Source organism: Rhineura floridana, chromosome 11 (genome assembly GCF_030035675.1).
Source record: "Rhineura floridana isolate rRhiFlo1 chromosome 11, rRhiFlo1.hap2, whole genome shotgun sequence".
Taxonomy (NCBI): Eukaryota; Metazoa; Chordata; class Lepidosauria; order Squamata; family Rhineuridae; genus Rhineura; species Rhineura floridana.
In genome coordinates this window covers 31,084,582-31,093,366 of record NC_084490.1, presented here as the reverse complement: position 1 = coordinate 31,093,366, position 8,785 = coordinate 31,084,582, and positions in this window count along the sequence as shown.

Here is an 8,785-nt window from a genome sequence, read left to right as displayed (position 1 = left end):
AACCTCATCCCCCAATGCTACTCTTTGGTGCCTATCAGAAAGGAAGGAATGGAAACACTGCAATACAGTGCCCCCTATGCCTAACCCCTCCAAGCGATCCAGAACGATACCGTGGTCAACAGTATCAAAAGCCGCTGAGTGGTCCAGGAGGACGAGGAAAGTGCACTCACCCCTATCCAACACTCTCCTCATATCATCCACCAAGGTGACCAAGGCTGTTTCAATCCCATGTCCAGGCCTGAAGCCCGACTGAAATGGATCCAGATAATCTGCTTCCTCCAATTGCGCTTGCAACTGCTTTCCCAGATACACACACACAAATCATTGCATGATCCCTCTAAAATACTTTTTTTCCTAGATTTTAGTGATGCAGTATCCAAAAAAATTGTCTCTTTTTGCAGACCTGGACCAAAGATATATTGATCCTATGTACTGATGGCTTCAATATCCTCAAATCATTTTACACAGAATTGCATTCCCCCTATTACAGTAACCCTTTGTATGTGTGAAGATTAGACGCTGTCCAGTAGGAGAGAAGGACCACATATGGAAGGATTACTGGATTCTACTTTGATTGATAGATAATGATGATATTAATAATATTACCTGCCCTGCACCCAAAGGTCCCAATATGGATTACAACCATTTAAAAATATATAATTAAAAACAATTAAAAATGACCTAAAATCATAAACAGAAAAATATACGTCTCAGGTATCAAAGATCAGGGTAAAAAAGGTGTGTCTTAAGCTTTCAGCCAAAACTGTACAATGAGGCAATTGATGGCCACAAACTTGGATTGCTTTAAAAGAGGATTAGACAAATTCATGGACTTCAAGGCTGTCAGCGGCTACTAGCCCTGATAGTTATGCTCTGCCCCCATAGTCAGAGGCAGTATGCTTCTGAAAACCAGTTGCTGGAAGCAAAAGGAAAGGAGAGTGCTCTTGTACTCGGGTCCTGTTTGCAGGCTTCCCCCGGACATCTGGTTAGCCACTGTGAGAACAGGATGGTGGACTAGATGGGCCACTGGCCTAATCCAGCAGGCTCTTCTTAAGTTCTTATGTGGCTCCATGTCAGTGGGGCAATTGAATCTGCTCTGGGTTTTAGTCTAAACTTCCAAGGAACTGGGGTAGTGGAATCCAGTCTGGGTTATAGTCTGAACTTTCAAGGAGCTGTCTAAGGGGCTGAAAACTATTCTTAATAATAATAATAATAATAATTTAATTTTTGTGTCGCCTATCTGGCCAAACCCACTCTAGGCGACGTACACAATTAAATTCCAGTAAAATACAATTTAAAATACAATTTAAAATACATAGCAATACAATACAGTCGACAATAAAGGATTAAATTACAGCATAAAACAGTATGTAAACAACAGGCATTCAGTAATGATGATAAGAGCTTAGCCCACCCCGGAGGTCCCGAAAGCCTGTCCAAAGAGCCAGGTTTTTAATGCTCAGCGAAATGCATCCAGGGAAGGGTCATGTCGAAGGTCGAACGGGAGGGAGTTCCAGAGAGTGGGGGCCGCCACTGAAAATGCCCTCTCCCTAGTTCCCACCAACCTAGCTGTTTTCGTTGGTGGTACTGAGAGAAGGCCCTGCGTGGCTGATCTAGTCAGGCGGCTAAGTTGGTGGTACTGGAGGTGCTCCTTCAGGTAAACTGGGCCGAGACCGTATAGGGCTTTAAAGGTTAATACCAACACCTTGAATTGGGTCCGGAAAGCAACTGGAAGCCAGTGTAGATGAACTAACACCGGCGTAATGTGATCACGGCGGCGGCTATTTGTAAGCAGACGGCCCGCCGTATTTTGTACCAGCTGTAGTTTCCGGGTCGTTTTCAAGGGTAGCCCCAAGTAGAGCGCATTGCAGTAGTCCAGTCGAGAGGTGACCAGTGCATGCACTACCAGTGGGAGCTGATGAGCAGGGAGGTAGGGTTGCAGCCTCCGTATCAGGTGTAACTGATACCAAGCTGCCCGGCTCACTGCCGAAATCTGAGCCTCCATGGACAGCTTGGAATCAAGAATAACCCCGAGGCTGCGGACCTGATCCTTCAGGGGCAATCTTACCCCATTGAGTTCCAGGTCAACAATACCCAACTTTCCCCTGTCACCCACAAGCAGTACCTCGATTTTATCAGGATTGAGCTTCAGCCTGTTTCTTCCCATCCATCCACTCACGGATTCCAGGCACTTGGACAAGGTCTCCACAGCCAACTCCGGTGAAGATTTAAACGAGAGACAGAGCTGCGTGTCATCAGCATATTGGTGACACCGCAGCCCAAATCTCCTGATGATGCCACCCAGCGGTTTTAAATAGATGTTAAATAGCATGGGAGAGAGAATAGAACCCTGTGGCACTCCACAAGTGAGAGGCCAAGGGTCTGAAATCTCATCCCCCAATGCTGCCTGTTGATGCCTGTCAGAGAGAAAGGAACGGAACCACTGTAAAACAGTGCCTCCTATTCCCAACCCTCCCAGGCGATCTAACAGGATACTGTGGTCAACAGTATCAAAAGCCGCTGAGAGATCCAGGAGGACAAGGAAGGTGGATTCTCCCCTATCCATAGCCCTCCTCATATCATTGGATTCAGCTATAATGGTAGGTAGGTATGAAAGGCAGGGCTTTGGCAATGAAATCCCTTTACCAGGAAACTCCATTGTTTCAGGGATATGCATGGTCTCTACCCTGTTGGTTTTTAAATGTGCATATTGTTTCCAAAATTGCAAATTATGTAAATTCACCTTTAAATGTGAGCAGCTGCAACACTGAGGGAATGGGGAAGACCTGCCCTGGAAGTGAGTACCTGAGCATCTGTGTGATTGCTTGCTTGCTCCTTGGGGTTGCTATCTCTTGAGACAGCTGAAGTCCCTGGAAAGTGCTGCAATGTTTTCCCTTCTTTGTACCAGATGTCACTGAGGGAAATGGCTCTGCACTTGAGGATTGTCCAGCTACTCCTGCATTTCGAGTGGACCTGGGCTGGGCTCATTGTTTCAAATGATGCTGCTGGAGAAAGCTTTACACAGACTTTGACATCTCTGCTTGCTGAGAACAGCATCTGTGTTGCCTACATGCATGGGTTTTGAGAAAAAATAAGATCTTGGAATGAAGATGACATGAAAGTTCAGTCAATGGTACATCAAGACATGATATTTACTACAGTCAATGTGGTTATTGTAAGTGGGGATGCTAGCTCTCTGCAGAAATTTGTATATATGTTATCAAACATTTTCCAAGAGAAATTTGGCAAAGTTTGGCTCACAACACCTCGATGGGATATCAGCCAAGAATGTGTTCCATTTCCTTGGTCTCCAGCAATTTTCCATGCTGCCTTGTCCTTCTCAGTCCACAGAAAACCAGTTGCAGGATTCTACAACTTTCTCAAAAGCTTAAAACCTGATGAATCTGTGATGCAATCTATCTATAGATTTTGGGAATATTTATTTCTCTGTTATGTTTATCAGAAGTCAGGATTTGTTGTAAAAAGTGTACAGGAATGGAAGACATTGGGACTCACGACACTCCTCTGTTCGAGATGGATATGACTGGTGAAGGCTACACTCTGTACAATGGTGTCTATGCTCTAGCAAATGTGTTGCATAAGATTCATGTTTCTGGGCAAAACCTCATTTTGAATAGAGGCAAATCTAAACAGTTGAATGTTCAGCCTTGGCAGGTAAACTCCATTCCCCAATACATTTGTTTTGTGGGTGAAATGATTAATTATTTAATTAAATTTATATCCAATTAACGATTTCATAGAATGGCTGAAACTCATAAAATCTTTTAACAATCTAGTTTACTTATAATTTCCTATAACAATCTTGTTTACTAGGAAAACATCTGAAGACCACTGAGTAGAAAACTTCATCATACCAACAGATTTGTTGTATGCGATTGTATGCCAATAGAAAGCAGGAAGGTTTTTTGTTATTTATTTATTTCATAGATTTATATACCACTTAACATGTATGACAGTCTATAAGTAGTTTACAAAATAACAAATACAATATGTACTGTATATGTAACTATCAACAAAACTAAGGAAGTACAATATAATACAGCACAATGTGGCATTAAACAAAACTACAGTGCAAACAAGGCAGCACATTTTGAAGATGATGGGAACTGGCTGTTCAATTTAGGATCCACAGTAAGCTTAGAAAATTAAATAGCATATAAATACCTTAAGTAAATAAATAAATAAAATGAACGAATAAATGTTTATAGAGGATGGGATGTAATAGAGAACAGGGCCTGGTGCTATAATGAGGTTTTGGACACTGGGGCTTGGGCAGTGGCCCTACTGGGGTCTCTCCACTACCCCCCCCCACATTCTGAAAGTCCACTGCCCTGTGAAGCACTCTGTGTGGCAGCAATAGGCATGTAGCTCACAGCATCTGCTCCTCTGCCAAACAATGAAGAAAATATTTGTGACTGATGGCACCAAGTGCAACCTGGGTGCTGACTGTTCTAGTACACTGCTACTAATTTGCATGTGCAAAGGTAAGAGTGAGCTGCAGGGCAGTAATGTGTGATGTGCAAATGGGAGAATATTCCAAGGGTGGCTGGCCAAGGCCTCTGGTTTGTCAGCTGTGTTGCTGCTCATTTGCTTGCTTTGGACAGAAAACCTATCCATATTTATTAGGAGTAAGTTGCACTGAGTGCAATGGGACTTACTCTTGAGTAAGCACACTTAGAAGCTGGCTGCCCACCTCTCACTTCTTTTCTTACACAACCCAGACTGCTGTGTGCCCTTTGAGCTATTTCAAATGACTTCTTTATTGAGCATTCATCATGATTGGCTTGCACAAATGTTACACGGAGGTTGGACTATCTCTGGTCTTTACTGAGCCTTAATTTTGACTTCTTTGTGGGTGGTTATGTAACAGTGAACATTTATTCTGCATCCATCCTGATTTCTTTGTAGGCTGTTCATACATCTTCCCATTAGTCATTCCTTTATCTCACACTTCTTAGTCCATTTCCCCATCACTTTCCAATCATCACACAAAAAGTTTGATTCTTTATAAAAGTGGATTTCTTATACTTGGAATGGTGAAGCATTTAAATACACTTTAACTGCACAAATCTGCTGTGTGCTTGACTCTTTCCCACAAAAGAGTCACAGTCTGGAGGGAACTTTTGCCTGCAACCAAAACTGCTTGCAGAAAACTTCTGTTTGCTCACAGGACCCACAGGGGAATCTTATTGCTAGTGAATCTTCATTTGAGTTCGGTTCTCCAGCTGTGAACATACATTTGTCCTCACTTCACCTTCCCTGATCCAAGTTCATGTTCCAGTAATGTCCCACATTTTCTACTACTACCTCCGATTAGTATAGCAACCAGTTTAGGTTTCTCCTCTTACACATATTGTGGCTGCTTTACCCTCCATAAGGATCATGCCCATGCACACCTGCACTGGCCCACATGGGCACCATGCAGGATCTGGAATAGTGAAGTTGCCATTTAATCCACTTTAAACATGAATTTGCTGGTATGTGATAGAATCCGACATGAAAATACTGACAGTCAGGAAGTGCTCAGAGAGGGTGTCTGTGTGCCTATGTACTGTTGTTCAAATAGTGAGGAAGGAAGGAAGGAAGGTTGCTTGTGTGTGCTTTTATGTTCTGTGTCCTGAATACACAGGCTTCCCTTGAGACCTTTCTTATATTTAGTGCTTGCTGTCTGTAAAATACTTAATACTGTATGTGTTCTATCATTTCTTCTGAAGGCTAAATTCAGATCTTCTTGTATGAGATAAAATGCAAAATCAAAAAGAAAAGATAAAAAATGGATAAAGTGGAAGGCACTTCGCAGCAAAATCTTCTTGAATAAATATCAATTAGGTTATTTGTCTTTCCTGGTCTCTGTAGGTGGGGTCAGGATAAAATTCACTTCTCTCAGTCTCTCTATGCTTGATATTTGAAATTATCTGGGTTGCTGCTTGAAAACTGGGATCTGTGCAGCTAGGGATAGGGAAGAAATCTGTCTCAGTTCACATTTTGAGGTGACTCTGTCAAATCCAGACTTTCCAAAACAATATGAAAACTGAAAAACAGCCATCCTGTGAAATTCACACTTACCCAGATTTTATGATGCAGTTTTCCAACCAACCAGTGTTCACAAAATGCACATATTAGAGGGAAATGTGTATTAAAAACGAATATGTTAGTGAAAATAACATAGAAACGAATTGAGAACTTGCTTGGCAGAAAGTGTCCATTTGTCAAAACTGCATACAGATATGTGTTTAATCGGAAAATTCACATTGAAAAGCTAAACATATTTCATAAGAATAGGGCTGCGTTAAAGATTGTAATGAGAAACTGAGAGAACCAAAAGTGACAGATCCTTCCATTCCTATCTTCAATATTTCATTCCTGTTCTGTCAGTTCTCATGACCCTCTCTGTGTGATGAATATGAGTAGTCTCCCCAACCCACTGCATTAGACAAAATAAGAACATAAGCAGATCCTGCTGAATCAGGCCAGTGGCCCATCTAGTTCAGTATCATATTTTCGCCTTGGACAACCAGATGCCTATGGGAAGCCTGCAAGCAGGACCTGAGTGCAAAGACCATTCTCCCCTCCTGCACTTTCCGGTATTGCATATTCAGAAGCTACTGCATCTGACTATGGAGGCAGAACATTGCCATAATGGCTAGTAACCACTGATCCTCCTTATCCTCCATGAATTTGTCTAATCCTTTCTTAAAGCCATCCAAGTTGTTGGCCATCGTTGCTTCTTGTATTAGTGAATTTCATAGTTTAACTATGTGCTTTGTGAATAATATTTTCTTTTGCCTGTCCTGAACCAACATTCAGCATCATTGAATGTGCACAAGTTCTAGTATTAGAAGGAGAAATACTTTTCTCTGTCCATCTTTTCCATTCCATGCATGGGGGAGTTGCTCCATCCACTTGATCATTTGGGTTGTCCTTTCTGAATATTTTCTATCTCTGCAATATCCTTTTTGAGATGAGGCAACCAGAACTGTACACAGTATTCCCAATGCGGCCACACCAAAGATTTGTATAATGGCACTATTATAGCAACAGCTTTATTTTCGATATAATTCCTTATGATCCTTAGCATGGCATTTACCTTTTTCAAAGCTGCCACACATTGGGTCAAAACCTTAATCGTGGTACCTGCTACGACCTCAAGGTCTCGTTCCTGGTCAGTCACCACCAGTTCAGACCCTATGAGTGTATATGTGAAATTATTTGAGCAGCTGAAATAAATGACTCAACAAATATTATCCAAAGAAAATTGAGGATGGGAACCATTTGATACTGTATCTAAGGGTGCAAAATGTCATCAGCTGTCCTTGTAAAGAACACACTGAGGGATAGATTCTATTTTAAAACTTCCTTCCAATCTAAACGAAAACAAGAATAACCCATATTATGCAAATGTTTGAATGTGAATAAGATAAAGTCAAAGTAAATATGTATCTTCTTTCATGTATTACTGAAACCTGGGTGGGGGAGCAGGGCTGGCCAGACATAACCCAGCTATGCCTACCCAGATATTTGGTGCAGACTGAAAGAGATGGGGAGAAGGAGTTGTTTTGTTCCAGCAATGTTCATTCTCCTTCATCAAGGAACCCCTTCTCCTTATACGGCGCAGGACCACAGTACCTGGCGGAACGCCTCTCCCGATATGAACCTACCAGTTCACTACGTTCAACATCAAAGGCCCTCCTCCGAGTTCCGACTCATAGAGAGCCTCGGAGGGTTGTAACAAGATCTAGGGCCTTTTCAGTGGTGGCCCCCGAATTATGGAACAGTCTCCCCGACGAGGTACGCCTAGCGCCTACACTTCTATCTTTCCGGCACCAGGTCAAAAACTTTTTATTTTCCCAGGCATTTTAATATGTTTTATTAGTTTTTAATATGTACCAGATTGTTTAATTGTTTAATATTGTTTATATGTTTGCCTTTTAGTGTTTTTTATGTGATTTTATTGTATTTTACCTACTGTTGTGCACCGCCCAGAGAGCCTTCTGGCTGTGGGCGGTATAAAAATTGAATAAAATAAAATAAAAATAAAAATAAATATAGTGGGACTGGGGTGCCTTCATCTGGTGTTGGAGTAAGGTGGTAAGGAGGAAAGAGATGCTGTTAGTGTAACTGTTCCCTGAGAAGGTGGCTGAATGGTCTCTGGAGGAGCCCAGGATAGTGAGATGAGTGGGGCAATGAAAACAAAGGTCCACACCAGGAGCAAGAAGATCCTATTGTTTCCTGGTATTCCAACAATCTACGATTGATCTATGGTTGATGTAGATAAACAAACACTGGAAAATCTCACCCTAGGGCTAACCAGACAAATGTTAGGACACATAATCATGCCTGTCACATGATGGTGAAGGGTGCAAAGAATTTGTACTTCAATGCATCCATCCCACCTTTAAGGAGTTGACCGGAACAATTTTCCCATGTGGTCTGGAGATTGGTTGCCCCAGAATGGGGGAGGGAGCTGGAGCACACTAAGTAGGTGCAATATACTTTGAGGACAAAGTCGCTCAACTTCATAGTGATATAGATGTCAGCATTGCAATGAATCCAACTGAGGTTCCAATGTAATATCTAGTGATGGGTTATGGGACCATTACCAGTTGATAGGGGCTGATGATGTTGATAGGATATTTGCATCAATGCATCCTGTCACTTGTTGTATGGATCACTGCCCTTCCTGGCTGGTTAAAGCCATCTGGAGTGAGGTGACCAGGTGGGTCAAGGGTGTTGTGAATGCATCACTGCATGATGAGGTGGTACC